This window comes from Dromiciops gliroides, chromosome 1, assembly GCF_019393635.1.
Source record: "Dromiciops gliroides isolate mDroGli1 chromosome 1, mDroGli1.pri, whole genome shotgun sequence".
Taxonomy (NCBI): domain Eukaryota; kingdom Metazoa; phylum Chordata; class Mammalia; order Microbiotheria; family Microbiotheriidae; genus Dromiciops; species Dromiciops gliroides.
In genome coordinates this window covers 458913062-458925496 of record NC_057861.1, presented here as the reverse complement: position 1 = coordinate 458925496, position 12435 = coordinate 458913062, and positions in this window count along the sequence as shown.

The following is a 12435-nucleotide window of genomic DNA, read 5'->3' as shown; positions in this document are numbered from 1 at the left end:
CTCTCTTCCTCTTCTTCCCCCTCCTCATCCTTCTCCCTCCATTCTTGCTGTGTCCTCACATCCACCTCTTGCAAGTGCTTTCAAGGCTTAGCTCAAGTGCCAACTTCAAGAAGCCTTTCCTGATTTTCCCAGTTGTTAATGCCCAACCCCTCACCTTGTATATCATCTCCTGTATTTACTTATTCAAGAATATGTCTCCATATATTGGTAACTCCAATAGAGGCAGCTTGGTGGCATAGTGGATAGAGCACTGGCCCTGGAGTCAGGAGGACCTGACTTAAAATCCCACCTCAAAAAAAAAATCTCACCTCAGATACTCATTAGCTGTGTGACCTTGGGCAAGTCACTTAACCCCAATTGCTTTAAACATGCAGGCCCATCTCTAATCATCCTGATGTATATCTTGCTACTGGACCCAGATGGCTCTGGAGGAGAGAGTGAGGTTGGTGATCTTGCATAGCACTCCCTCACTCAAATCCAATTCAGTGCAAGTCATAACATCACCCCAATGTCATGGTCCTCTTTGAGAATGTAGGACAAACAACAGTATGTTAATTCTGAAAAGAAAGATAAAAATACAGGGGCTTAGAGTGAGTACTTTATGAAGGCTTCATGGAGAAAGTCAAGACAGGATTAAGGAGACCTGGCTAGGCAGCTTTTCATGTGAAAAGGACTTCATTGTCATCAATGTTGTGGAGCAGCCCGTTCCCCTCCTGCCCCGCCCCATGCCATCTTAGGTTGCATTAATTCAAGTAAAATGTCCACAAATAGGTCAATTAAAGTCTTGCTTTACTCTTCTTTGTCTAGTGTTGTGTCTAATGTGGGGCATCCTATTTTAGGAGGGGCATTGACAAGCTGCAGTATCTACAGAAGAAGAATGGATAAGGAGGTGGGGGTGAGGTAACATAAGATCACTATCTTCATATATCTCTTTTGTTGTTGTTGTTGTTTTTTTTTTTTGTGGGACAATGAGGGTTAAGTGACTTGCCCAGGGTCACACAGCTAGTAAGTGTCAAGTGTCTGAGGTCGGATTTGAACTCAGGTACTCCTGAATCTAGGGCTGGTGCTTTATCCACTGCGCCACCTAGCTGCCCCCTCTTCATATATCTTAAGTGATGCCACATGGGAAGAAAGATGAGGTTTATTCTGCTTAGCTCCTGAGTAGAAATTACAAAGAGGAAGGTTTTAGTTAGTATTAGCAGGGACTCTGAATAAATAGCTACCCAAAATACTTGTTGCTAAATTGTTTAAGGATGCCTAATAGCTGCAATTCAGTGAAGAAGCAGCATTTATGGCAGTGGAAACTTAGGGCAGAAACAGCATATTGCAGTAGTGGTGGAGTGGAGAAACAGCCAATGGCAATTGGCAGCTCCCTGGTAAACAGCAGATGGCAGTAACAGTGCAGAAACAGGTAGCAGCTCAGTGTCAGCACGTAAACAAATCATTATCACTCCAGGGTGGAGGTGGCAGGGAGGTGGGAAGCAGCAAGCAGTAGTTTTTCAGGCTGGGACATCACCATAGGAGAATGAATTGAGTTTCCTCCAAAACCAACAAAGGAGTGGTTGGACATTGTATTCATCAGTGTTCCTAAGTCTTTCAAAGTCTCCCCCCTACACAGCTTTACTGACAGTATATTAGTGTGTTTATCCTTCCACAACTCCTCTAACAATTGTCACTAAACTAGTATTCTTACCCCACTAGCTGTAGTTCTTATGAAATTATTGAATGCCATGCTATTATGTTCAATTGCTCCTGGGTCTCATGTACATAATCTGTTTCATTGGTCAAATCCAGATGGGGAAATCCAAGAAAAAAAATTGCTATGAGTCATTTTTCCAGCCCAGGTCATCATATGGAGACAGAGATGTCTGCGGACTTTGTGGATGGGATTTGGCCAGAAACATGCCAAGTGAAGCACTGAATCCAGGGAGAGGCTGCGCAACAGGGCAAGGGGGGTACAAGACCCTTACTGGGGCACCCTGACCTCTTGCAGAGTGTGGGAACAGGTGACAGTTGGACACTTCATCACACACTGCCCAGTTCTGGGTCATATACCCAGAGTAAACTCAGTAGGGAACCTGTACCTGGGAGGGCATTCCAGGGTAAGGAGTGGTCATGGCCCTAGGCTATGTTCCCAAAGAGGAGCAAGTTCAGAAGTAAATGGCAGCTCTAAAACTTAGAACTCAGGAACAGAGGCAGGTTTCAGTTCCAGCTCCTAGACCTGTCCAAAGCCTACAGGAGAATAAATGGTGTAGAATTTCCAAGCCAAAGAGAAGCTTGCAGTTCTGCCTCTCTGAACCAGCAGTTTCCCAGATGGCTGAAGGTGGCCGAGTCTAACAGCAGTCTAATGGCATTTCAACTAAATGCAAGCCCACAGGTATGTTGCTCAGACCTAAAGCCAGGTCAAGAACATGTAGAATTCAGGCCAGTGACTGGACTTTGCCCTGGATCAGACTACTTAGAGAATACCAATAGCTTGCAGGTCCCCAGCCTGAGCTGTCCCTGAGATCCTATTATAACACAATATTCAATACCTCCAAGAAAGCATCAACAAAAGCAGCCCAGACCTTTCTTCCAGAAGTGTACAGAGCCTTTCCCTAACATCAAGCTCAAAGACAAGAAGAAGGCTAAAAGAATAAGCAAACAAAATGCTACTATTAAAAATCTATTGTCATTACAGGGGCACTCAAGACACAAACCCAGAAGAGAATTACTCCTACACATCCAAAAGCAGACCCTCAAAGAAAAACACAGTGTGGGCACAGATTTAACTGGACTTCCTGGAAGAGATGAAGCAAGAGTTAAAAGTGATTTTATCAATGAAATCAGTGCTTGAGGGAAAAAAAAGGATAAGAAATGAAAGGTAAGAAAATTAGAACAGACCACATAGATGTTAGTAATTCTGAGACAATGAGAAATATTAAAAACAAAGTCAGAAGACTGAAAAAATAGAACAAAATGTAAAATATCTCATAGTACAAACAACCAACCTAGAAAGCAAAGGAGAAAAAAAATTAAGAATCATTGCACCACCTGAACACTATGACTAAAAAAAAAAAGCTGAGATGTCATATCTTAAAAAATTTTGAAACAAAATAATTGCTTAGATCTCAGAACCAGAGGGTGAAGTAGAAATAGAATCTACTAGTCACCTCCAGAAAGAAACCCCTCTCAGGAATATTTTAGTCAAAATCCAAAGCACTGAGGTAAAAGAAAAACTACTACAAATAACCAGAAAGAAATTATTAAAGTACCCAAGAGCCTCAGTCAGGATCACACACAATTTAGCAGTCACCACTAAAAGAACAGAGAGCTTGGAATATAATATTCCAAGAGGGAAAGGATATGGATTTACAGCTAACAATAATTTACCAAGTAAAACTCAATATAATCATACAGGAGTGGGGGTGGGGGGGGTGGGAATTGACCTTTAATGCAACAGAGGATTTCCAAGTATTTTTTGATGAAAAGACTAGAGCTACAATAGAAACTTTGGAATATGATGAACACTGATAATATGTAATTGAAATTTATTCATAATTCTCTACACCTCTTCTCTTTGCCTAACTCTGACCTTGATCACTGTTTTTAAACTTTCTCTCCTTTTAATCCCTTCTTTAAAATCCATCCTAGAAAGTTAAAATTTGGTTTGCTTGCGCTTATTCCCTTTCATTTTAGTTTCCAAAGATAATCTTAGGTTAATTACTCCACCTAACTACATTTGATCTCTGAGTGGTTCAGTAGATGAACAACTACGGGAGAAAAAAACACCTTGAGAAGTTGTATTTTAATTGTGTTACTACAGATCTCATTCTTCTACATAAAAAAATTCCGATTTTGTTTTGATAGCTTTCCACTAATTCCACCTTACATTTAATCTGTTTTTATTTCCTGCTCTAATTGTTTTCATCCCATTTCAAGTCAAGCTTGTCTTTTTAACCACTGCCCATCAATGAGAGGGTCCCCTGGCTTCTACATAACTATATATGGAAGCTGAATTACATATATATATATTTTTTTCTATTATATATTTGTCTCCTTTCTTTTATAGGGCAGTGATTAAAAAGAAGGCTCACATAATGTTAGAGGTAGGAGGAGGAGATTGAGAAAAAGAAAATAAGAAGGAGGAGGAGGTGATGGAGGAGGAGGAGAAGGAAGAAGAGGAGGAGGAGGAGAAGAAGAAAGAAGAGGAAGAGGAGAAGAATGAGGAAGAGGAGGAGAAAGAAGATGAGGAGGAGGAGGAGGAAAGAGAAGAAGATGAAGAAGACGAAGAGGAGGAGGAGGAGGAGGAAGAAGAAGAAACTAATCTGTTTATCGGTCAGCCACTTAAAAACCATTTATTAAGTACAATACTCCAGCTAGTACGCTAAACACTAGGAATACAAAGAAAGGCAAAAAATAAAAATAAGAATAAATCTTTGTTCTCAAGAGGTTCCTATTCTAATGGATGGGGTGGGGTGGGGAGGCGTCAATATATAAATACATACAATATATGTATGAAGCATCCAGGTGGAGCAGAGGATATTGTGTCAGCCCTGGAGTCAGGAGAACCTGAGTTCAAGTCTAGCCTCACACACTTAATAGCTGTGGTACCCTGGACAAGTCTCTTCACTCTTTTTGTCTCAGTTTTCTCATTTGTAAAATGAGCTGGAGAAGAAAATGACGAATCACTCCAGTATCTTTGCCAAGAAAACCTCAAATAGGGTCACAAAGTTGGACATAACTAATTGACTAAAAAAACCCAACAATAACGTAGAAGGTATATACACTTACAGGGACTAGGAAAAAGTATTCCTTTAGAAGGTAGGCTTGGAACTGAGTCTTGAAGAAGGTCAAGGAAGAGGCAAATGTAAGAGGGGAGGGGCACTCCACGAATGGGGGACAGCCAGTATTAAAAAAAAAAAACAACACACAAAAACAGAGATTGGAGCTGGAGGGAGATGAATTGTCTTATCTGTGGAACAAAAAATAGAACAGTTCTGCTATTGATATAATCATATGATTCTTGTTGTTTTTATTATTAATATGGTCAGTTATGCTGATAGTTTTCCTAATATTGAACTAGCCTTACATTTCTGGCATAAATCCCACTTAATCATAGTGTATGACTTTTGTGGCATATTGCTGTAATCTCCTTGCTAGCATTTTATTTTAAAATTTTGCATTGATATTCATTAAGGAAATTGGTCTATAGTTTTCTTGCTCTCCCTGGTTTAGGTGTCAACCCATATTTGTGTTATAAGAGGAATTTGGTAGTACTCTTATTTTTTCAAATAGTTTTTATAGTATTGCAATTAGTTTCTTAAATGTTTGATAGAGTTCTAGTGAAGCCATCTGGTTCTCTATTTTTCTTATTGTTTCCTTAGGCAGCTCATTGATGGCTTGTTCAATTTCTTTTTCTAAGATAGGGTTATTTAAGTATTCTATTTCCTCTTCTGTTAATCTAGGCAGTTTATATTTTGGTAAATATTCATCCATTTTCCTTAGATTGTCAGTTCTAATAATTGCTTTAATTTCATTTTTATTGGTGGTACATTCACCCCTTTCATTTTTTTTTTTTTTTAGTGAGGCAATTGGGGTTAAATGACTTGCCCAGGGTCACACAGCTAGTAAGTGTTAAGTGTCTGAGGCCGGATTTGAACTCAGGTACTCCTGACCCCAGGGCTGGTGCTCTATCCACTGTGCCACCGAGCTGCCCACCCTTTCATTTTTTATACTGGTGATTTGGGATTGTTTTTCCTTTTTAAAATCGAGTTAACCAATGGTTTATCTATTTTTTTTTCATAAACCAGCTCCTAGTTTTACTTATTCATTATTTTAAAACTTTCAGTTTTATTAATCTTCCTTTTAATTTTGAGGATTTCCATTTTGATGTTTAATTGGGGATTTTCAATTTATTCTTTTACTAGTGTTTTTTTTTTTTTTTGGCTACCTGTCTAATTTGTTGATCTATTCTTTTTCGCTTTTATTGATATATGCATTTAGAGATATAAATTCTTCCCTAAATACTGCTTTGGTGGAGTCCCAAACATTTTGGAATGTTTTCTCATTGTTATATTCTTTTTTGGGGGGTGGGACAACGGTGGTGGTGGGGCGGTTAAGTGACTTGCCCAGGGTCACACAGCTAGTAAGTGTCAAGTGTCTGAGGCTGGATTTGAACTCAGGTTTTCCTGAATCCAGGGCCGGTGTTTTATCCACTGCGCCACCTAGCTGCCCCTGTTATATTCTTTTTAATGAAATTATTGTTTCTATGACTTGTTATTTGACCAATTCATTCTTTAGGATTAGATTATTTAGTTTCCACTTAATTTTAATTTATGTTTCCACAGCCCTTTATTAAATGTAATTTTTATTGCATTATGGTTTGAAAAGGTCCATTTAATAATTCTACTTTTTTTTTTTTTTTTGCATTTTGTTGTGAGGTTTATATATGTTAATACAAGGTCAGTTTTTGTGAAGGTACCTTCACAAGGTGCCTGGGTATCTTCCTTTCTATTCCCATTCAGTTTTCTCCAGAGGTCTATCATATTTAACTTTTCTAAGCTTCTAATCATCTCCTTGACTTTATCCTTTTATTTTACTTTATTATCCTTTTAATTAGGTCTATTTTTGCTTTTGCTTTTTCTGAGATCATGATTGATACTCTTGCCTTTTTTTTTTTTTTTTGGTGAGGCAATTGGGGTTAAGTGACTTGCCCAGGGTCACACAGCTAGTTTGTGTCAAGTGTCTGAGGCCAAATTTGAACTCAGGTCCTTCTGAATCCAAGGTTGGTACCCTATCCACTGTGTCACCTAGCTGCCCCTACCCTTGCCTTTTTTACTTCAGTTATGCATAATAGATTCTGCTCCAGCCCCTTTAAAAAAACAAACAAATTCTGAATGTGTCTCTCTGTTTGGAGTGGGTTTTTGTTGTTGTTGTTGTTTTTGTAAACAACATATTGCTGTATTCTAGTTTCTAATCCACTCTGCTATCCACTTCTGTTTTATGGGTGAGTTTATCCCATTCATATTCACAGTTATAATCAGTAACTATGCATTTCCCTCCATCCTGTTTTCTTTTGTTTATGCTTCTCTTTCTCTTTTTATCCTGTCCTTCCTCTAAAGTCTGTTTTGCTTCTGACCACTGACTTCTTTTACCTGCCTTATTTTCTTATCACCCCTCCCCCTCTCTTATCTCCTTCTCTTTCTACTTCCCTGTAGTGTAAGACAGTGTTCTGTTACCAATTGAGTATGTATGTATGTATATATGTATATATATACATATATATGTATATGTTTTCCCTCTGAACCAATTTAGATGTGAGTGAGGTTTAAGCATTGAACCTGCCCCCTCTTCCTTCACCATTTCCCTTTCCACTATAGAAGCTCTTCCTTTTGCACCTATTTTACGTGAGATAATTTTCTCCATTCTTCTTTACCCTCCCCCTTCTCCCAGAGTATTCCCCTTTTTCCCTATCCATTTTATAAGATAATTTCAACATACTCATTCCCATTCCTTCTTTCTATATAGATTCCTTCTAACTGCCCTAACAATGATGAAGTTCTTAAGATACATGTATCATCTTCCCATATAGAAAGGTAAACGGTTTAACCTTATTGAATCCCTTATGATTTTTCTTTCATGTTTACCTTTTTATCTTTCTCTTGATTCTTTTATTTGAAAGTCAACTTTTCTATTCAGCTCTGATCTTTTCATCAGGAATGCTTGAAAGCCCTCTATTTCATTGAATATTCATTTTTCCCCCTTGCAGGATTATACTGTTTTGCTGAGTAGGTTATGCTTGGTTGTAATGCCAACTCCTTTGCCCTTTGGAATGTGATATTCTAAGCCCTCCACTTCTTTATGGTAGTTTCTAAATCTTATATGATCTTGACTGTGGCTTCATGGTATTTGAATGGTTTCTTTCTGGCTACTTGAAATATTTTCTCTTTAATCTGGGTGCTCTGGAATTTGGCTCTAATATTCCTGGGAGTTTTCATTTTGGGATCTCTTTCAGGTGGTGATTGATGGATTATTTCAGTTTCTATTTTACCACCTGATTCAAGGATATTGGGGAAATTTTCCTTTATAATTTCTTGAAATATGATATCCAGGCCATTCCTTTAATCATGGTTTTGAGATAGTCTGACAGTTCTTAAATTATCTCTCCTCAATCTGTTTTTCAGATGTTGTTTTTCCAATGAGGTGTTTCACATTTTCTTCTATTTTTTTCATCCTTTTAACTTTGTTTTATTGTTTCTTGATGTCTCATGGAATCATTAGCTTCCATTTTCCCAGTTCTATTTTTTAAGGAGTTATTTTCATCAGTGAATTTTTGTACCTCTTTTTACCATTTGGCCAATTCTGCTAATATAAGGAGTCATTTTCTTTAGTATTTTTTGTTCCTTTCTTACCAAGCTGTTAATTGTCTTTTCATAATTTTCTCCCTTTACTTTCATTTCTTTATCTAATTTTTCCTCTACCACTCTTATTTTATTTTGAAAATGAATTTTTTTTTAGCTTTTCCAGGAATTTTTTTAGTCATGTGTTCCATTCACATTTTTTTCCTGGAGGCTTTGCTTTTAGATACTTTGACTTCATTGCCTTCTTCTGAGTTTCTGTCTTCATCTTCCCTCTCGCCATATTTACTTTTATGGTCAATAGTCATTTTTTTATTGTTGTTTGTTCATTTTCCCACTGTTTTTCCAGATTTGGAAGTTTATGTTGATATTGGGTCTTTTGCCAGAATGGAGTAAGTGGGAGGTGGTGGTGGCATGGTGGCACTTTCCCAAGCTTTAGGCTCTTTCTCACTGCTGTTTTCAGAGCTAGTTCTGGGAGGTTGGAAGTTTTCAGTGCTCCAGAGGTGGTGTGATATGGGGAGAGGGGTGGTCACTGGTATCTGGTCTTCACTCTCTTCCTTACTTAGGAAGGGCCCCTGATCCCTTGGGATTGCAACTGACACAGTTCCTCAAGCCCCCCCCCCCTTTGAGACTAGAAGTGATACTGCCCCCCAGGGGCCCCTGATTCCTTGGTGCCAGAACTGATATTGCCCCTCAGGGCTTCTACTTCCTTTTGATTAAAAGTGTACTCCCTGCCCTTGAGCTGACAAAGAAGTGGGTATAAGCAATGGAGTTGCCAAACAATGCCTGGTCCCCGCGACCATTAGTGCTTGGCACAGGGTTCCCCTGTAATCTCTTTGTGACCAGTTGCTAGGTCCCTGCCTTGAGAGCTCCAGAGGTTGCTTCTGCTTTTGTCACTTCCATCTCATCTCCCCAGTGGTATTCCATTCAAACAGGCTCATGGCCTGCCTCCTCTCCTATGTCACAGATCTCTTTTTCCCACCTCCTAAGCGTCCTTGGGCTGAAAAGCTATCTCATTCTGACCTTTTGTTGGCTCTGCCACTCCAGAATTCAATTTGAGATGCTGTTTTAAAGTTGTTTGGAGGTGAATATTGGGAGAGCTCAGCTCTCTCTACTCTGCCATCTTGACCCTGGCCCCAGATTTTTTTTTTTTTTTAGTGAGGCAATTGGGGTTAAGTGACTTGTCCACAGTCATGCAGCTAATAAGTGTTAAGTGTCTGAGGCCGGATTTGAACTCAGGTACTCCTGAATCCAGGGCCAGTGCTTTATCCACTGTGTCACCTAGCTGCCCCCAGATTTTTTTTTTTAAACCCAATATGGTTCTCAAGTTAGAGCAAGGGTTCCTAATCTGGAGTCCATGGATAGAATTCACTGTGAGTCATGAATTTGTTTTTTAAATAATATTTTGATAACAGTATTTCAATATAATTGGTGTCCTCTGTAATCTCAAGTATTTTGTTTTATGCATTTAAAAACCTTCTGAGAGGTTTAAAAAGTTTTGGGGGGTGGGTGGGCAGCTACGTGGTGAAGTGGATAAAGCACGGGCCCTGGATTCAGGAGGACCTGAGTTCAAATCTGGGCCTCAGACACTTGACACTTACTAGCTGTGTGACCCTGGACAAGTCACTTAACCCTTTTCACCAGACTACCAAAGGAGTCCATGACACAAAAATGGTTAAGAAAGTAGAAGCATATATTTGGAAATAAATGTGATGTAAAACCAAAACTTATCAATACATCCTTTTTAAAGTCCTGTGGCTAGGTGAAAGGAAAACTAACCAGTCAGGATAGATGGTATTTAAAATCAAGAATGTAGTTAATGAAGACACTACACTCTAACCAGACAAATTAGACTGATTATATTGCTAAACCTTTTAATTTAACACAGTCTACAGAAAGAAAAGTCTTGGAAACAAAGGACATGAGCACAATGTGATATAGCTACAAACCAGGGAGGATTATAACCTCCAAAGAATCAAAACTACTGCTTACATGGAGGAAACAGAGAGACATGATAGATATAGTTCAGCTTCCTAAGGAACTGCATGTAGCACTGCTGCCATGCACAAAAGAACCACAGAAGTTGAGATCCAGGAAATATGTGATCAGGAAAGGAGGTGGGACAGTCATATGGATAGCCTGTTGCATTGGTATATGAACAGGGCAAAAAAGCCAACCCCCTGAATAGATCCTCCATGGAGGATACAGTCAAGATCATGTATAGGTTTTCATATGAACTGTGGGAGGAGAGTACTCATGTGGAAAAGGTAATAGATCAATTGCATAATAATAACTGAATTTTTTATAGCACTTTAAGGTTGGAAGAGTTTATATACATATACACACACATATATACATACACACACATATATGTGTATATGTATACACACACCATATATACATATAAATGGTAGCAAAAGGAGAAAGCAGGCTTGACATCTCTCTCATTAGACTGTTGGGTTCCTTGAGAGAAGGGTCTTTTTGTCTTTCTTTGTATTACTAGTGCTTAGCACAGGGGCAACTAGGTGGCACAGTGGATAGAACACTGGCCCTGGAGTCAGGAGGATCTCAGTACAAATCTGACCTCAGACACTTAGTAGCTGTGTGACTCTGGGCAAGTCACTTAACCCCAATTGTCTTAAAAAACATCTGGGGCCATCTCCAGTCATCCTGATGTATATCTTGCCATTGGAACCAGATGGCTTTGGAGGAGAGAGTGAGGTTGGTGAACCGTTCACAGCCCTCCCTCACCTAAATCCAATTCATTGCAAGTCCTGATGTCTGTCATGGTCATCTTCGATAACAAAAGGACAAACAACAACAACAACAACAACAACAGCTTAGCACACTGACTGGTGCATAGTAGGTGCTTAATGAATGCTAGTTGACTAAGGTCTCTAGTTCTAAAGTTCTGTGATTAAAATACCTATTGAAATTAATTAAAAAATTATTCTGAAAAATAAGGTATAAAAAAAGTTGCATCAAAGGTTAATGATCAGAAAGTGTGATGGCCAGATAAGTAAAACAATTATTTATTTTACACTTAAGTCTTTGTAAAATTATAGATAGAAATTTCACAGGCTATCCTTTTTTATATAACTAGAAAATAAAAATTAAGTTTGATACATCTTCCTTTGTAAGGAAACTAAAACTTATTTTATTTTAATGATACAAGACTTGTTACTATCCACTTTAAAAAACAAACTGGAATTCTGTTTGTTTCTATAGCAGGAGCTTCTGATGAGGAACTCATTCCATCTATATAAATCAGTACCTTCTCTGTACCATCTCTATGCTAATAATTCTCAGATCTACCTATCTTGACCCAGACTCTGTTGACCTCTGGTCTCACATCTCCAACTTTTAGACATCTCAAACTGGATGTCCAGTAAACATCTTAAACTTAACATTTCCCAAACTGAACTTATTATCCTTCCCCCTACATTCTCCCTACCTCCACTTTCCCTATAGAGGACAATATCATCCTCCCAGTCTCTTAGGTTCACAACCATTCTGGACTCTTTACTATCTCTCACTCCCTGCCCCCCCCCCAATCTATTGCCAAGGTCTTTTGATTTTATCTTTGCAACATCTCTTGTTCCTATTTATCCTATATATAGATTGCTTTGTATATGTATGTTTGCTTGTTCCCCCTTTAGATTATAAGCTTCTTGAAGGTAAGAACTGTCTTTTGCCTCTTTTTGTATTCCCAATGCTAAGCATAGTGCCTGGCACATAACAGGTGCTTAACAAATATTTATTGACTGACTTTGTTATTTATACTTTTAGAGAATTGTCTGGGGGGCACTGAAAGGTTGTAATTTGAAGTCATACAACAAGCATGGGTTCAGAGACAGGACCTGAATTCTTGCTTTTCCTGATTTCTTATCTACCAAGCCGCATTCTCTTAATTTTTGGTTGTTTAATTCATTATAACCCTGACTGATACTTCAGCAGTAGTACTATCTTCCATATACACTTTACTTCAAGGTATGAAATTTCATTCATGCTTTCCTATTTTAGCTACAATCTATTTCAGTAGCATAATTCAAACCAGAAGTGAGTTTGCCTCTCTTGTGGAGTAGGCAATACTTTC